This window comes from Balaenoptera ricei, chromosome 6, assembly GCF_028023285.1.
Source record: "Balaenoptera ricei isolate mBalRic1 chromosome 6, mBalRic1.hap2, whole genome shotgun sequence".
Lineage (NCBI taxonomy): Eukaryota > Metazoa > Chordata > Mammalia > Artiodactyla > Balaenopteridae > Balaenoptera > Balaenoptera ricei.
The window spans coordinates 48,868,271-48,888,212 of NC_082644.1; the positions used below are offsets into that span (position 1 = coordinate 48,868,271).

Below are 19,942 nucleotides of genomic sequence, written 5' to 3' on the forward strand. Positions count from 1 at the left end.
GTCAGATTTATGCTGCAGATCTGGAGGAAGCTGATTGTTTCTAGGCTTCATTGTGCTAAAGGGTAGATATTAGCCATGCTCCCTGATTCACAAATGAGAGTTTGTTTTAATCCCATCCTTCTTGGGTAGGATCCATCTACTGGTTTATGTCTATGTTTTCCTTGAAAACTTTATCCAACCTGGGAAGAGTGGTACTCCTCTTAGAGAGGAGATCCCAGATTTGGAGGCCAAAGATCTGCGTGTGTAACTTCGGGCACATTACCTGATGACTCTGGGCCTTTGTTTCCTTATCTGTAAATTCCAGATACTACTTAATGTCTACCTTGCAGCATTATTATTAAGGTTCAAAATTATAAATGTATAATGTCCAACACAGATACGTTACATTAAAAAAAAAGTTCAGTGACTATTTCCTAATGATTAGTGTCTCAGAAAAAGGATATAGATCCATGGGTTTAGAGGGAATAACATCATAAAGAGGTTAAATCCAAGAGAATTTTCTGGTGGCTAATATCTGCCCCTTAAAGTGATTGCAGGGTTCCAGAGACTGGTGAGAAGGTCATCGGCCTGCTAGAATAACATATCCCTTTACTGAAGATTCAGTGTTGTGGTTGTGTAAGTTACAGATGCTATACATATTTTTATTAGCCATTTTACACACTGATGTGCAGCATTTTTTGAATATCTAAATTCTAAAAATATATTTTTTGTGTGCAAATATATAGATTCTAGCTGTGGTGATCATGGAGAGCAAAACGGTACATACTTTTTAAAACAGTTTTAAACAGTTAATCAAATACAGGTGGTCTTCAGTTTTCACATTTTCAATACTCACACATTTCAGTTACCATAGTTTAATTAAATAACACAATTCCAAAGAATATGGTCCAATTTTCAGTTACCATGGTAACTGAAGTAACTGTGAGTAATTACATAAAGTACATTGCTGCCAACTATTCCATCCACAAATCACTGGATAACAGATGTGCACCATGATGAGTGACCAATCACATCACTTTTTTAAAAGTCTGTTGGTGATTGGTCACAATGCATCTGTTACTCAGCTCATGCTCAGACAGAACAGTGTGTAGTTGTGTTGCCTCCTTGTCTCTCAGTGATAAACCCATGTGATATTTTACAAAAGTGGATAATCAAAGCAGGAAATTGGCCAAAAAAGATGAAAGAGCAGCAATGAAACAAAAAGTTATAAAGATTAACATGAAATCTGAATTGAATATAAATGGAGTTATAAAAGAAATAGCTAACTATTAGACGGTTAACGGAGCTGCCATTCAGGAAACTGTAGATGTGCAGCCAGATAACTTAGGGTGACTTTTATTGACTTAAATGAAGAAAGTGGTTGTGAAGGAAAGGATGAAGATGTCCAAGAGAAAGTGATGCCAGCTAAAACGCACATTAAAGAAAATCTTCACATACATACATACAGGGGAATGTTATGCAGCCATAAAAAAGAATAAAATCTTGCCATTTTTAACAACATGCATGCACCTAGAGGGTAGTATGCTAAGTGAAATAAGTCAGACAGAGAAAGACAAATACCATATGATTTCACTTATATGTAAAACCTAAAAAACAAAACAAATGAACAAACAGAACAGAAACAGACTCATAGATACAGAGAACAAACTAGTGGTTGCCAGAGGGGAGGGGGATGGGCAAAATAGGTGAAGGGGATTAAGAGGTAGAAACTTCAGTTATAAAATAAATAAGTCATGGGAATGTAATGTACAGCATAAGATATATGATCAGTAATAATTTTAGTAACTTTGTGTGGTGACAGATGTAAGTAGACTTATTTCATAATGTATAAAAATACTGAATCACTATGTTATACACCTGAAACTAATATAATACTATAAGTCAATTATATTTCAAAAAAAAGAAAGTTCTAAGAATAAATTGTTGGAAATGATTCAAACTGAGAAAGAAATGTGACTATTTTCTAAGGCATAGAAAGGATTTCCATTCCATAATGTAAGATATACATATATATGTAAGTATGTACATTTGGGTACACTGATCAGCATAAAAATGTAATTTTTGGAAACAGACATATTTGCTAAATAGGAGGAGGCAGGTAAAAAGTTATTTTCAGAGTTTGGTGAAAGATCTGTAGCTTTTTTCCCAAGTGATTCAAAATTGTAAATAAGACAGTGCTTTGTCACTCTTTTCTTCTAAATATTTTGAAACTGAACGTGTGCCAAAACATTGAGTAATCTGTTCCTCACTTGTACATCTTCTTTATCCTAGTACAGTTTTATGAAACCTCATTCATGACTCCAAATTTTATGTCTTTTTTATTCCTATCTTAAAAGCCATTTTTTTCTTGGAACAATGGGTTTCAACTACATAACTCCAGTACTAAATATCACTCTGGCTAGTGGAGTCTTCAGTTAGGTTTTACTGAAGGAAAAATTGCAATTGCATGCCCTTATTAGAAGACAGTAGAGAAGAAAAAGGAAAATTATAACAACAACAAAAACTCAGTGAAGACAAATGAAACGTTTGACTCAATAAGGATGATGTTAAGGATTCAGTTGTATTGAAAATACTTAAAACTTTGTTTAATCTTTTTTCCAAACCAACTGTTAGCTGAAAGAAATTAAAAGTAAGCTGTATTAATTTATTGTGGTTATACAGAGACGCTGTGAAAAATATCCAAACGTACCCGTTACATCTTTAAGGCCAATGATTTTCCAAATGCTTTACCAATCAAAGCTATTCCAAAGGAATAAATAATGTAACTAATAGATTTGGATTTCCCTGTCTCTTCCTATGGTTTTTGCTATCTCTTAAATTCATTATTCAATAAGGATCTATGAAGCCGAAATTATTGGTAAGATGTGCATTCGTATACGTAGTGCCCTTCATGTTTCATCTGTAAAAGTGTCAAAGAATAAAAAATCTGGGATTTTCTTTTTGCATAAGAAAAAGCTAATGGGGCAAAATAGAAATGAATCTCAGAAGATTACACAACATCGTGAGGATTCGATCTGTCACCAGTGTAATGTCCTAATTTGTTTTGCTGTAGAAGATGCAGTGTGAGAGCTGGCTCTTTATTGAAGACTGTAGCCAACTTACTTCAAGTGTAAAATTTATATTGTCTTAGGTAATAGCATCAAGCAGCAATATGAGCACTGGATGTAATTTATGTCACCATTTAGAGGCTATGTGTATTCTGCTAAAGTCATATTAACAACATTGTAGTCATTCTTAACATGACAGCTCCTGTATACATTAGTAATAACATTCTAGACCCATTATTTTTCTCTCCAAACCCCTCCCCAGATGCACTTTCCAGAAATTCAATAAATAAAAATAAAGTTTACAGGTTTATGAGAATATTGGCTTTCAGTATTAAATGACAGGAAAATCAAAGGATCCAGAAATTGAGATGTCTACTCAAGCAATCAGTTCTTTCTTACAGCAGGCTTTCCTTGCATTGCAGGAAAAAAAAAAAAAAAAAAAGTGTTGTGTCTTTTTAGTTAACTGATGCCTTGATCAAATATAATAGGAAACAAAACATAAAAATACTTAAAATTATATATATGTATATATTTTCATAATTATGTAGCCATATATATAACCACATGTATGTATATATATGCAGATTTCTAGGTATCTCTGACATGTCACTGCTAATTCATGTGCTAGATGGAGGGAGAGACAGAGGTATGAAAAGCAAATTAAATGTTAATAAACTTTCAAACAAAAGATCAGTTTCTGCAGGGATCCAGTTGATTCTACTTTTGTTTTTAATTTTAGTTCAACAGACTTTTTTTTCCTATGCTTACCTGTTATTAAGTAATATTCGTTAGGTATTGGGGATAAAAAAATGAATGAGTCAGGTTCCTATTCTTAAGGAATGTATTATGTAATTAAGAGAAATATTGTAAAAATAGCCTTAGATAATTTCTTCATGATATTAATAGAGGCATGTAAGACCAATGGTGTTTTTCAGTGTATTTCTCTTATTTGATTATATCACTAATTCTTAGTTGGTACACCATGATATTTGGTATCTCATCTTACTTAGGATGTTTTCATATTCTAACTTCCCTCTTTCTTCACCTCCATTTTTTCCTCAGGAGAATTAATGTGTTTGTAGCTAGAATGCAAAGACAGAAAACAGTAGATGGTATATTTGTAAAGACATTTAGGTGAGGTTGGGAAACTGAGTGGACAGATTGCGAAGACTGATGGCTGCCTGTAAGATAAAATGTTGAGTGGGGATGGATGCAGCATAAAGGGGAACATAACATACTTTCTTCTCTTCCCTGTTTTCTCTTTTGTATTCTTTGATTCTCCCAATTGTTAGAACAAGGTACTATATCACATAACTTCCATAAAGAGTAAGTTGGCAGCAACCAACTTCTTTAAGATAGAATGACTTCCACATGGAATTCTGAATTTTTCTTTAACCGGTAGTTTGTGTGAAAGAGAGTAACCAGTGTTGTGACTTGAACCTTTCCCTTTTTGACTGAAAGCACCACCGTCCATCTGAGTAGCGTTCCCTCAAAAGGATGGACCCACTAGAGCACCAAGTTCAAAGCAACATATTCTTTTTACTGCTCCAGTGCTATTCTTAAGAAAAACAAAAACAAAACAAAAAACTAGGACTGAGTACTAATCATACATAAGTAGAAGAAGTGTATTCGTCATCCAAAATAGTCCAAATTGTTTTGCAGTAACAAACTGATACCTTGGGTGGCTTTTAACAACACAGGTTGAGTTCATACTTTACTTACATGTCCATTTCAGGTTTGCTGAAGTTCAGTTCCCCATCAGCTCTCCTCTGAGAACGAGGCTGATAGAGCTGGTGATCCTGAAAAAGGGAAATGGGAATATGGCGAACCATGTGCTAGCTCTTAAAGCTTCTGTCTGAAGGGACATAGACCATGTATGCTCACATCACTGACCAGAGCGTGTCACATTGCCACACGTGATCTCAAGGAGAAAGAAAGTAAAATTGTCATCCAGGGAGAGGTGGCGATTACTAATGAACAAATAATACAATCTTTTGCAGTGGATTTCTTCAAACAAGGCCCTACATGAACAGGTCCTCTGTTATTTCTCTAACACCATTTCCTACTACTTATGCCTGCTTCTGCTGCTGCACTCCCTTTTTCATTCTCCGTCTTCTGACGCAGTCCTCCATGGGGATCTTTCTGGCAAGCCTGCAGAGAAATGCCTGCACTTCTGTGATATTTCTTATCTTTCTTCCTTGCTTTATTTTTCTGTACTCTCTAACATACTGTATATGCCATTCATATTATTTATTGTCTAGCTTCCTTACTAGATTGTTAACGGCATGAAAGCAGGAATTTTTATTCAAATCTGAGCCACCATCATCTAAAATAGTGTCTAGAATGAGGTAGGCATGCAATAATTGTTTGTGGAGTGAATCAGTTCATGAATGTATGGGGCATTTGATTCTCTCAGTTTGGGGGTTCCCCCTGCCTGGTTAGCTCTTTCTCCCTAATGCTGTGGATTTGAGATCCCCCTCTCTTCCCAACCAGGACTTCTCCTTTCTCCTAAACTTGATCTCTCCTCATCTCCAGGAGACATTTTTGAGTCAGTGTGATATACAGAAAAAAATGATAATTTGGATATTTCGAAAGAAATATTTTTTTCAGTTTTCTGCCAGTGCAATAGTGCATGATTCTAGGTGAGTTATTTCAGTTGTTGGGCCTCAAGAAATGTGGTCTAGTGAAAAGAGTATGACATTTATAATCAAGATATCTGAATGTAAATGCCAGCACTATCATTTACCAGCTTTATTATCTTAAAGCAAGCTCTTTTGCTTTGGCTACATTCTCTTAAGCCTGATTTTCCTTCTTTGTTTTGATTTGCAGAATTAGGCCAGGAAAATTATCTGTCCTAGTTATTAAGTTCTTGGCCTTAACCTCCACACTGTCCTCTGTGTGTACTGGCCTCGGACCGAAGCATCTGGTGCCTGCTTTGCTGGCTGGCTAATACCAGGCTCTGGCAGTAGCAAACACTAGGGAGAGACCACACGCCTGGAGGGAGAAGATGGACTAGCTCCTTCCCATGGCGGGCAGTTCTATGAGTCGCTCTGGCGGGCCTTCTTCACCCTGTCAGCAGCAGTTCCTTCCCGAAGGAGCCGTTGAATCCTGTTTGCTGTTTTCTTTTTTTTTTTTTAACATCTTTATTGGAGTATAATTGCTTTACAATGGTGTGTTAGTTTCTGCTTTATAACAAAGTGAATCAGTTATACATATACAATATGTTCCCATATCTCTTCCCTCTTGCGTCTCCCTCCCTCCCACCCTCCCTATCCCACCAGAACCAGCTTCATGCTGCCCTTCCCTGCTCCAAACACCAGCACCAGCCGGAGCTCCCACTTCTGAGGTCTGGGTCCCTGCCCCACAGGGTCCCTCTTCCCAGCTCAGAGATGCCAGCATGGTCGGAGCTGCACCAGCTCCTTAGACATCTGAACTTCAGCTCCTCTGGAGCCCTCCTCCAAGCTCCTGAATTGTAGTAATTGCTACCTCCTCTCTGTTCCCTCCCGCCTAAGGACTTTATAAAGTAGATACTTTTGTGAAACTTTAGAATTCTTTTTTTTAACACTTGGCAATAGTGAATTGAAAGTTAACTACTACTTAAGCCTTCACATTAAATTCTCTCTTGTTTTCTGTCCCCTGATATGATCCTGACTGATACACTACCTGTCCTATCAAAGTCATAGGGTTAGTGGGAGGATCAGATGAGATCATGTCTAGGAAAACACTGTGTATAACTCAGTATTGTCTGAAAAAATGAAGTGACCAGACCGGAGTCAGCCCTGCAGTGTGCGCTCCATGCACCTCTGAGAGCTTCCCCCAAACGGCCTGTAATCAAACATCAAGTCTAACAGTAAAAAATATTTGTCACCAAATAATAACCCCACTCGTTTATCTGTGTGAATCACCAGAAACAAACAAACAAAAAAGACTGTTGCTGCTTCCGCTCTTGAAGAGTGGGCGAAGGGGATGGCACAGGTTATCCCCACGGGAAGGAGATACATGAGGTCCAAAGTGGAGGGCACACCGTTCAACAGAACACATTAATCAGTGTCTGGGTTTTAAAAAGGTAAAAATAGATCCGTAGTTAAGTTTCAGGCTGGAGCTCACTTCAGGGAACTGAATTGTGGAGTGAATGAGTCTGGGATTGCTGGTGGGTCAGGGATGAGGAGTTGGGCTAAGTAGTAGGAAGACAAAGAAAGAAACAGTGGAGTTGGAATGAGTTGGAGTGTATCACTGCCAAAGCAAGGCAATCTCAGATTTTAGTTTGCATAATTTGTGGTGCTGCTGTAGAAAATTAATCCCTGCAACACTTCAAGTCTGCCAGACGTGCATACCATGTATGAATGGTTCTAAGTGTTGTTGTGTTTGTTTGGAAATCAAGGTAAAGTGGCTGAAGGCCAGCACAGAGAAGACAGATGGAACTACCCATGAGAAGTGATAGCTCAGAAGAAGGAGAATTCCAGGGAGGCAGGAGTTCTGGGCCTAACAGGACCAGGTAGAACTTAAGGTTCATGAAAGGACAGTAGAAACTGTTACCACCCCAGGACTGAGGCATGGAAAGAAGCTGCCATCGGGCATGAGGCATTTGGAACCGCCTACCTATTTTATATGGCACAAAAGGCATAAACAAGGGAAAGCTGCATAAAAATCATGACTAAGTTTTATTTGTACAACATATAGAAGCCTCCCTCTGCCTTCCCAGCCCTGTCTCTACCCCAATCATCTCTTGGAGAAGTGTTCAATAAGATTTCAGCTTTCTAATAATTTTATAGTTTGGAAATAGAAAATGAATTTGTGGGCTCTTTTTCATCCTGCTCCTACCATCTGCCTCACGACAGCTGCCCAGACAAACTTACGTATTCTCCAGAGCATCTCTACTGTCATCCCCCCTCCAATGCCTGCCACGTGCATGCCATTATGTCTACCTTTCTCCAACTTATTTATTTATTTATTTATTTATTTATTTATTTATTTATTGGCTGTGTTGGGTCTTCGTTTCTGTGCGAGGGCTTTCTCTAGTTGTGGCAAGCAGGGGCCACTCTTCATCGCGGTGCGCGGGCCTCTCACTATCGCGGCCTCTCTTGTTGCGGAGCACAGGCTCCAGACGCGCAGGCTCAGTAATTGTGGCTCACGGGCCCAGTTGCTCCGCGGCATATGGGATCCTCCCAGACCAGGGCTCGAACCCGTGTCCCCTGCACTGGCAGGTGGACTCTCAACCACTGCACCACCAGGGAAGCCCTCTCCAACTTCTTTAGGACCTTGTTATCCTCTAAGAGTGCTGTGTCTTTTCCCCCTAGACTAGCTGAATGCTGACACCCGTTATCAATTCCTATACATCTCTCCCTATTCTACCACCAAGTCTTGTCACATATACACACACATCCACAAACATTAAAAATATATCTCTCTATAATAGCCATCCTAGCAGGTGTGAGATGATAGCTCACTGTGGTTTTGATTTGCATTTTCTTGATGAATAGTGATGTTGAGCACCTTTTCATATACCAGTTGGCCATATGTGTATCTTCTTTGGTGAAATGTCTGTTCAGGTCCTTTGCCCACTTTTTTAATCAGATTATTTGTTGTTTTTGCTATTGAATTATAGGAGCTCCTTATATATTTTGGATATTAAAACATGAACTGTTTATGAGATACATGGTCTGCAAATATTTTCTCCCTTTCCATAGATTGCCTTTTCATTGGTGAGGATGTGAAGAAAAGGGAACCCGTTACACTGTTAATTTACATCAATTAAAATTAATTTTAAATTAATTACAATTAATTTACATTAAATGATGCAGGTACTATGGAAACCAATATGGATGTTCCTCAAAAAATTAAAAATACAATCACCATTTGATTCAGCAATCTCACTTCTGGGTATATATCCAAAGGAATTTAAATCATGATCTTGAAGAGTTATCTACACTCTCATCTTCATTGCAACATTATTCACAATAGCCAAGATATGGAAGCAACCTAAATGTCTATTGATAGCTAAATGGATAAAGAAAATGTGGGAAATATACATATATATCCAATGGAATGCTACTGAGCCTTACAAAAGTAAGAAACCCTGTCGTTTGCAACAACATGGATGAACCTAGAGAACATTATGCTAAGTGGAATAAGCCAAACTCAGAAACACAAATAACTGCCATGATCTCACTTATATGTGAAATCTAAGTCAAACACATAGACGCAGAGAGTAGGATGGTAGGTAGTTGCCAGGAGCTAGGTGAGAGGTGGAAATGGGGAGGTGTTGGTCAAAGGGTACAAAGTTTGTTATACAAGATAAATAAGTTCTGGAGATCTCATATACAAATAAGGCCTATAACTAACAATACCATATTGTATACCTAAAATTTTGGTAAAAGGGTAGACCTTAGGTTCAGTGATCTTATCACAAAGAGAAAAAAACCAAACAAAGAAACAAAAAACCAAAGGAGGCAGGAGGGAACTTTTGGAGGTAATGGATAAGTTTATGGCATTGATGGTGATGATGGTTGCACAAGTGTATATTTGACTCCAAATACATCAAGTTGTAGATATTAATTACCTTCAGCTCTTTGTAAAATAAACAAAAATTTTAAAAAAAGCTGTCAGTTCAGTGTGATCACATTTCAGAAATTTTAGCCTCCCCCCCTAAGGAAAAGGAAATTCTTCTGTGACTAGGGAAAAACCTAACCACAATGTCAGGCATTGCATTGCCTGAATAAAAATTGCAATCAAGTTACCAGCTAGCGCTGCAGTCACGTGAAGTGTTGGCTGGGCTGGAGGATTCACTACAGTGCTCTCTCCTGTGGCTGTCAGCAGGAGGCTTCAATTTCTCACCTCCTGCGCCTTTCCACCACCCTGCTTCTCACAACATGACAGCTCTGTTTCCCCAGAGTGAAAGATCCGAGAGAGAGAGAAGGGGTGCCTAGGAGGAAGTGCAGTGTCTTTTATAACCTAATCATGAAAGTAAGATACCATTACTATCACTGTGAATAGCAAGAGACAGAGATCACTGGGGCCATCTTGTAGGCTGGCACCACTGGGAAGACTTAACAGTGCTTTTCCTTTCTTTAGGCTACAGACCTCCCTCTCACCTCAGCTCAGGGTAAGTGAGCCAGTGGAAGGAAGACAGGAAGCTTACTTTTATTTTTCTCAAAACTGGCGAGTCTGTCAACCCTGTGTTATTTCTCCCTCAATTAAAAAAAAAAAACAATGGCTTTTGGTTCTCAACTTAAAACTGGAAAATAATGTTTACATCTTAAACTCCCGTCCTTCAGGTCCTGACCCATAATGATAATGATACCTACTTTCAAGAATTATTGTAAGGATTAAGTATATTACATATGATAAGAGTGCTCAAAAACTGTTCCCCTTTACTCTTTTTCTTCTATGTGAAATGAAAGAAAAGGAGGGAGGGAGGAAACCATTAAGTGTTCCTAGATATAGACAAAGATTTTTTTAAATGAAGCTTTTAAAAGTAAACAAAACAGTGTTGTAATGTGGTTGTATCTTGTTTGTATTCTTGCAAGGAGGGATGATTATTGCTGGAGAAGGTGTAAAAACTACCTGAGAAAGAAAATTTTTTTTTAACAGGAAGCATCTTTCATTTTTCTGAAGGAACCTGGAAATGAGGGGTCTGTATATAGGGTATGGACTGCTGTCATTCCTTGGAGATAAACCTAGGATGTGGCTGTTTTATCAGAATCCAGAACACCTGCCACGGAGAGCAATGTGAAGATTTTTACACTTGTCCTCACATAAGGGGGGGAAAAGTGATGCCATTGAGGTAATCACCGGAAATACTCACCAAAGAGAATACAGCAGGTGACAGAAGATGTCGCCACAGGCTTTGGATTCTCTGGGGTCACAGCACTTAGACTACTGGACCATGATCTTCAGCAATCGGATTTCTAGTCTCCAAATCATGTCTTTAAGGACCATGCAAATTACCAGTCGAGGACTTCAAATTTAAATTGTTGCCCTCTTTAATTTTAAGTGAAACCTTAAGTACATCATGCTTTCCATAGTAGTCATCTTGTGTTTATTCAAAAAAAATTTATGACTATCTTAGGAATTGTTTTCCTTATTTGCCCATGTCATTAGTCAGAGAATATTAGGAACAATTGAAAAACATGTTTCAGTACTACCTTACTTGAAATTGACCACTGTTTTTAGTACTGCTGTAAGTTTTATTCCCTACAAAACAGGAATATTGATCAATTCTACTTTGTCTGATTCCCATAAAAATTTTGCTGCTTTTATAATTACATATTCTCCCTTGGAAAGTATATTTCTGAAAGGGGGAAACTTCCATTTTGATGAAACACCAAAAATTAATAAATCCTCCACTTAAATTTTAGATATGTATTTATTGGAAGAATTTTTCTAGAATAGTTTTTGGTCTCTATATTCAAACAGTATTTCTCCTCCACTAACCTCATATTTCCAGTGCTGAGGGGTGTAGATAGTTTGTTTTCTCTGTAGGATCTCTGGTCCTGATGCATTCTCTCATAATACCAGAGGGCCATCAGAGAATTCCCAGAAGTCATTCCTCTACAGGCACAGCAACCAATAATGTAACTGTCCATGGAAGTGACTGCAAACTACATAAATCTATCCTATTTGATACAAAATAAATGTAATGGATGCAACTCAACTTCCATTTAGCTGGACCCTCAAAATGCCCTCAACAACTCGAGTCACATGAAAAGAATAAAAAGAAGTCAGGGTTGAAAGAGAGTAAAATAAAGTTAAAGGATTAAAACTTAAAAAAATTTTTTTAAATACTCAATTCAGTTTAAACACATAACTAGATCCCTTCCAGGCATAAATCCTCCTCTGGGCACTTGTAATAATTACTTTTCAATGTAAAGTTTTTATTGAAGATAACTTTCCTTCCCCTCAAATTATAAGTATATGTTTTGATAAAGTTTTTTTTTTAATTAATTAATTTATTTATTTATTTTTGGTTGCGTTGGGTCTCCGTTTCTGTGCGAGGGCTTTCTCTAGTTGCGGCGAGCGGGGGCCACTCTTCATCGCGGTGCGCGGGCCTTTCACCGTCGCAGCCTCTCTTGTTGCGGAGCACAGGCTCCAGACGCGCAGGCTCAGTAGTCGTGGCTCATGGGCCTAGTTGCCCCGCGGCATGTGGGATCTTCCCGGACCAGGGATCGAACCCGTGTCCCCTGCAGTGGCAGGCAGATTCTCAACCACTGCGCCACCAGGGAAGCCCCTTTGATAAAGTTTCGTGTGTACACACTCTTGTTACTAGTACTCAGATAAAAAAAACAGAACATAATCAGTGCCCCAGAAGGCCTCTTGTGCCTTCTCCCATCACTATCCCTCACAGGGTTAACTGCTATCTGACTTCTAAAATCACAGATTAGGTTTACCTGGTTTTGAACTTTATATAAATAGATTCATACAGTATGTACTCCTCTGTCTGATTTCTTTAGTTCAATATCATTTGTGAAATTCACTTTCATTGTTGCATATTATAGTTCCTTCATTTTCATTGCTGTATAACCTTTAATCGTGCGAATATGCCACAATTTATATACTTGTTCTATGATTGATAGGCATTTTGGAAGATTCCAGTTGAGTGTATTACTAATAGTGCTGCTGTGAATATTATTTTTTATGTCTTTGTGTGTAGAATGAAGTTCTGATAGTTATACATCTAGAGTGATAATTGCTGGCTCATAGAGTATTGTTGTTCAGCTTCAGAAGATACTGCCAAAAACTTTCCCAAAATGTTGTACTAATTTACACATATCTTGGCTGAAACTTGGTGATATCTGTCTTTTTCATTTTAGACATTCTGTAAGGTTTATTTATAGTAATACCAAAATGTTATAATTGGCATTTCAGTGATTACCAATGAAGTTTACCAACTTTTCATATGATTATTGGCCTTTTGGATATCCTCTTTTATAAAGTATCTACTTAAGTCTTCTGGCTATTTTTTCTATTTGTCATTGTCATATATTCATTACAGTGCTTTATATCTTATGGCTGTGCTTAGATTGGCTGCATCTTTTAAAGAAATATCTAAATGAAATAAGTGTAGAAATTTTAAGTGCATGTGTGAAATGTTATGACTTAGATGGAAAGCAAGTGACTATGTTTAGTACTATCACCTAGGAGATCATTTGCATTCTCATATCTTTTAAGAACTATTTTTTTCTCGTTCTTATTTGTAATCATTTAACAAATATAGGTTATAAAAGATTATATATAATGCTCTATAAAGACCTTACTCCAATTAGAATATTGGGGGTTGTAAGCTTTTATTTTCTAAATTCTCAAATGCTTTGAAAGGAGCTTATTGTGAACGCACTTTTTTAAGCAGGAAGTAATTTTTTTTTAAATTATGGTCTTTTTACTCTACCCACAATTCTTAATGGGTTTACTTTATTTGGTCAGATCTGACAGAAATTTTCAGCATGATATTTGCAATGTCCATTATGTTTACAAATTCAGTAAAATTCTAAAACTAAAACACATTCCAGATTTCATTATGAGTTTTCCTTCACGCTCTTTATAAGAGCTCTAATATTTGTCCAGTGTATTAGAATGTTTTCTGGCAGAGTGCTAACAAAATTAATATTGCCAGAGTGTTAATATTTCTCAAGTTTCTCACTTTCATTATGTTTCTCCTTTCTTCTAAATACTTACTCTGCACTACTCAAAAATATTCATTCCGTTAATTAAGTCACTAGACATAATCAGAAGTGAAAGAAGATATATTAAATACACTTGTCTTAGGGTAGAATAATTCAAACAAGCTCTCCTCAAAAGCACAGTATGAGCAGAGTATGGGAGAAAAAGATACGCTTGTTTACAGCCCTGGTCTCCTAAAAACTATGAAAGCAAAAAATTGTCAAGGTTTTGCCATAAATGATGAATCATCAACAATATTGTTATTTTGTTTTCACAAATTTAAAATTCACACACATTAGTCATATCCAAAGATCTCAAAGATAATTTCCAGCTGGATATAATGAAACCCATGTTAAGAATATTAATCAACTTAAAGCCAAGATTCTGGGAATAATTTCTTTTATGCAGAAAGTTGCATTGCTGGTTTCTCCTCTTATATTAATATCAATAGTTTTATACAAAGCAGGAACTTAAAAAAAAAAAGAGAGAGCAAAGACTACAGGTGATATAAAGATGTGATGATTGCAGTTAATTTTTGTCTCCTGTCTGAGCACTGGAAAAAAGACACCTCCTAGAACTGAAAATTGTTAACATTTAGATAACATATTCCTTCTTTTTAAGCTCATCTATAAGATGGTCAAAAGCAAGAGGCTTTTGTTAACACTACAGGTTGGATTGTCTTAGGCTTTGAAAATGTGATTTAAATAGAGAAGGAATCATTATGGATGAGCATATTGGATTTTGCAAGTATTTGACTGTTTTGGTACTTCAAGCCTGAATGTTTTCCAACTCTCTGTACCATAGATGCTTCCCACACACTGAAATGTCTTACTGTTGTATTCAGAGTGAAGGAAACCAGGCAAGGAAGTCTATCTTCCAAAGAGAGTCCCTCTATATATAACATTCATTTAGCTGTCAAAACAGAAAAAGGCTGCCTGACAAATGTCTAAATATCAGAGTGTTCATGTAGGCTCATTGTCTGAGGTTTGTGTTTTAAATTTACATTTAAACATGTTTATTATATTTATTGCTCATATAAAGATTTTCCCATTTTAGTTTTAAATGATGTGTGTACTATTTTTTTGCAGTTATGAAAAGTCACATTTTATGTGGTAAAGATGAATTAGCTGTCTTTAGTAGAGTTTTATATATCAGGAGGCAGAAAAATAGATGAAAAACAGTTTTTATATTATTTGACTCATAGCCTTTAGTAAGACTTCATAAAAAATACAAATATGGCACAATATTGTTTCTTTTTTCCAGATTATTATCACAAATAGAACCGTTAAAGGTCTATGTATCTTCCTCTGCTCCAAATAAAATTAAGTATTGTACTTTTAAGTCTATAAACTTTGCTTGGAATAGAATTGGGGCTTAAAAGATATGCTAGAATCTTCTGAAGGCTTCAGGTGCATTCAAATTCTGCACATATACAAACTCAGGGAAAAACGTATGATAAGCAAAGTTAGGTTCTGGAGTCCTGTTATCTCTCTTTCTGTGCCTTTTTCATTTCTCTTCTAGGGTCTCTTCCTTCTGGATGCCCAATAATCCATTCCCATGTTAGTTGCTTTCTTCCTTGAAGGAAAGCTTTATGATTGATCAATTCTTTCAAATAAAGATATAATGATTTTTTTTTTCCATCTTGAAGATTCCGTGTGCTATTTGGATTTAAATAAAATTTTCTGGAGAATGTGTGCTTAACCCAAAGAAGTACAGTTTTAATGTCTGGATTCTGATGTCCTCTTTGTCTTCTCACTTTATCTTTATTTTTTGGGCTGGCCAGGTCCCGGGGCCTAGGAAACCTTCCAGAGTGGTCTCTAGCTTTGGAGGCAGGGGGTGCTCCTGAAGAGGAAGGGGCTGTGACTGAGGCAGTGGATGCTGCTCTCTGGATTCCAATGTCCTTCCTTCCTTCTTTCCTTCCTTCCTAAGACAGAGCAAATTGGGCTCTTGGGTGGCCTAGGGGTATAGAGTGTAGGTTAAAGGATCTTAGTGAAGGCTAAGTTGAAAGCATAAAACACAAATAAGGCAAGAACTTGATTGAGTGGTGATAGCTCAGGCTCTGAACAAAAAAAGTAATAAAAGAGGGAGGCTTGGAGCTTGTGTACAGTTTTAAGGCACAGTTTCCGAGAAGACTTCAAAGACTGGAGTCAAACAGTGAACACTGTAGATAGAGTTCTCTGGTCCCGAGGCTAGTAGCATCTGGAAAGAATCCATTGTTACATTGTCCTAACCAAGTGCTTTAGAGATTGGCACAGAATTCAAATGACACAAAGCTCTTAGTCCTGACCCACATAGTGTGAACAGCTTCTCCTTATAGCTTTTAAAGATCCTGACTATATTTAGTTCTTCTGGAAATGGAACCTATCTGGGGCACAGGGCAACACTGAGGAGATGCTAAAAAGTTCTCCTAATTTTTCCCATATCTGCCAGGGATGGTCAAGGGACCTAATCAGAGAACCCTTGAAAATCACAGGTACCTTTCCATTTAAAGTACCTGTTACTGAACGTAAATTCGTGTGCCTGACGCACAGTGAGGCCAAACAAAAATGTCAGTTTGGAGCAGAGAAAGGTTTATTGCAGGGCCATGCAAGGAGACAGGTGGCTCATGCCCAAAATACCCGGAACTCCCCGAAGGGTTTCAGCAAAGCATTTTTAAAAGCCAGGTGAGGGGGGAAGGAGTGGCCCAGAGTATGTGATCAGCTCACACACAATTCTCTGATTGGTTGATGGTGAGGTAACAGGGCAGTTAATATTATCAATCCTTAGGAGCCCGTAGGTCTGGGGGTTCATGATCATCAAGTAGTTAATTTCTTCCATTTGGTGGTGGATTTAGCATCTGTAAAACAACTCAGGAAGTGTGCAGATACTATTACCTACGTACTTCAGAGAGGAGCTACAGCAGACGATATGGGGGAGGTATCTGTCCTGGGAAGGCCTCATAGGGTCCTGCTAGGTTACACATCCATGTTTCCTTGGTGCAACTTACTTATTGATTAGTTTGTTCATTCATTTATACATTGAAGTAAAATTTATTTTACTTGTACCCTAGGAGATGGGATTCAGTGTTCAAGAAGATAAACAAGGTCCCTGTTCTCATAGAAGGATCTGGACAATGAATGAGTAAGTAACTTATACCACTCAATTCTCACTTTTAATGAAAAGTCCTTATTTCAACAGATTTGTTTATTGATAATGAAGGACCTAAGATTTGTGAAAGGGCATATCCAAAATAATTTATTCATAAATATTCAATAATATCTTATAACTGACAATACTAGATACATCAAAAATTATAGAGAATGCTCTATAAATGCATGCAGCTTTAGAAGGGGTCAAAGGAAATCATCTTTAGATTACCCATCCTTTGTCTAACGCAATCAGATATAATATTTAGGAATTTGTATCTGTATGTAGGTACCTGAGTTAAGAATTCAAGAGTAAAGGAGACAACTTGACTCTTTTATCAATTTGCATTTTTATCAAGACCACTTATTATGTGGAGATTTTATCTTTTCATGTCATTGCATTTAAAAATAAAAGGTTATTGTAAAATCTGGCATCATAAGGCACGTATCAAAGTATCTTCAAGGAAACTCCAAGTCATTTGTGAATCAAAGCAGGTCTTTTCATAAGTATGGTGGCAACTCGTGGCAGTATTGAATTTTAATGCAGAGTACTTTCCTATCTTATCAGAAAGGTGGGATTCTTTAAGAAAAAGAAAGCTACTCTAAATATCAATACATGACATGATTATGTGATTAGGCCTTAGACACTGACATCTTTAAACCATGTTCTAGCTAGGTAAAGTTCGTTGTGTACTGAGCATACACTATGTTCATTGTGTGGCAATGTAATACATAGATGGATAAGATATGAATCATACACTTAAGAAGGCTTTAACAAGGTTTATATTGGCTTCCTTCATTCCAGATAAGTTGATATAAGCATTCCGACCTTCCATATTACCATACTTGTCATAGTGCCTTGCTTCTATGATCTTGCTTAGCCAGTATTTTTGATTGAGTGGAAAGTGAGTGTAGGGAGTGATGATACAGTCATAACTTAATGGGCTAGTTCTTCCTCAGGAGGAAGATACTAATATATGCTCTTTGAGACAGATGGAGATGATATACTGTACCCTCAAGCCCTCTACCATTTCAGCCAAGTTTTCATCTCTGGAGGAAGAATTCTAGGACAGGCATAACAGCCTGAACGGTCTCACTGCAAGTCGCTAGATAAAGTGCTTGTGCCATCTCTTCCAAGAGCCTCTAATGATTTTTCTGCAAAGGCACCTCCATTGCATCATTGCCAGATGGAAAGTTTACTCGTGGCTCCTCTCCAGTTTGAGCCAGGCCATGCTTCCTCTGAGGGCCATACGGTTCAGGCTAGCTGGTTAATTAACAAGCTCTTAACAAACACCTACTCTGTGTGTAGCGCTCTGTGCAGTTCTGCTCTCTACCTATGCAAAGCCTACTCACACATCACAGCTCAGCTCCAGGCTCTGCTCCTTTGCCTCCTCTACTGATTCTAACCTGTGTTGATAAACCCTGTGGGAATGATCATCTGAACCATTTGGCATTTTAATATTTGTTTATCATTGGATTTTTTGTTGATATCTAAGTGTACACTTTAATTTCTAAGCACAACCGTAAGCACAAAGACTTTATTTTTCTATTGTTACTTATTATAGTTGAAGATTACTTTGTGACTAATTTATTGTTTCTTAAAATACTGTTTCCCAAAAGTGTTTCAGGAAATGCTAGTCCTTAAAAAAATTCTGGGAAAAAGGGCAGGTGGTGGTGTGAGACGGTCGAATAGGTTTGTGAAAAGCTGTACACCATTTCTTCCCTCTTAAAAATACATTGAAGACAATTCAAACTTTGCAAATTCATGTGTTAAACATAAAATTTTAACTCTGTTTTCCCTAAATTTAACCAATTCCTTGTTTAATGTGATCAGATATAATCTTCAGGAATTACGTCTTTATTTAGATATCTGAAGTAAGAATTCACTATTAGAGATAGAAATTTAAACTTGGTGTGGTTTGTTTTTCTGGTAACAATAAGATACCTTTTACCTTTTCGTAGGGGTATATTTTCAAACGAAAGCCCCTCCCCTGTCCTTTTACTGAACACCATTTAACATCCCTCAAAACCAGCACTCTACAGAATAATTTTGGGGGAATACATTTTTGCATTGTAGGCAATAGTTACTGCTAGTGGTGTAATCAAAGTAGATGCTACATCTGAGAGGTAGCATCTGTTTGGCTCATGGCTGTGGTGAGGAATATCCTAGATGTCCAGGAACTTTGTACAGGCAGGCGTTAAGTTCTCTTACTTAGCCTTTGAAGCTGTGATATAAGTGATACAAGAAAAACAGGTGTAACATCTATCACCCTAGTGGTAGCAAGGTCCATTCAGTTAATCAGATTATCTCTGTCACTAAACAGAGAAGGACTGTCATTTGGTCAAAACTGTCTAAAGCTCAGCTCCTATGCTAGAGTCTTCCAATAAGCTCAGGAGACATTAAACCAGACAGTTTCCTTGTCATCAGACGTGAAACTACAAGGAAGTCCATAGCATTATTTAGTTGCACGGGGTACATTTTATGAAATACTGTGCCTGAAAAGTCAGAAGGAGGAAAATCACTCCAACAGAAGTAGTGTTTCTATGTTTTCTAACATAGGAAGTGGTGTTTTCTAAGTTTTCAGATAAATGGCTACAGAGTTTAGGAAAATGTTCAGGAATTGATGCTATGTCTTATTTTTGGCAATGTCAGTTAGAGATTTTTGCCAGGTTTCTCCATTGTAAAATTTCAAATTTTTCTTTTGAAAGTAGTAAATATGTTGTAGAGAGATACTTTGAGACTATGCAAATATTTTGTTTCTCATCATACTTTCACCCAGTAATTTTAGCATTAATTGATGACTCCTGCCTACAGTACCTATTACTAAAATGTTCACCAAATGGTAACTTTCTATCATTCCTCCTACATTTATTAATTGCAATCCTAGTATAAGGAAGAGCTACCCCTTTTACCCCATTTATTTGTTTATGTATTTAATTACTTATTTATATCAATATAGACTCATGGAGATTTATTTTATTTGATGTGCTATTATCCATTGCTTATTACTGTTTAGTTTTTTCCTTAAATTGTCTCAGCTTTAGCTCTTGGAAACATCTTTAAGTTGGCTTCTGTGACCTTCATCCTTTTTTTGTTTTAACACTTCCTTACTT

General features: G+C 37.2%; 1 long non-coding RNA gene across 3 annotated transcripts in view; it reads left to right on the plus strand.

Moving 5' to 3' along the window:
- LOC132367784 (uncharacterized) overlaps positions 1 to 19,942 on the plus strand; it is a 1,019,157-nt gene that overhangs the window by 719,511 nt on the left and 279,704 nt on the right. For all 3 annotated transcript variants that reach the window (XR_009503855.1, XR_009503857.1, XR_009503856.1), the window contains one exon: positions 16,753 to 16,823. This is a non-coding gene — a long non-coding RNA (uncharacterized LOC132367784). The remainder of the gene's footprint in view (positions 1 to 16,752; positions 16,824 to 19,942) is intronic.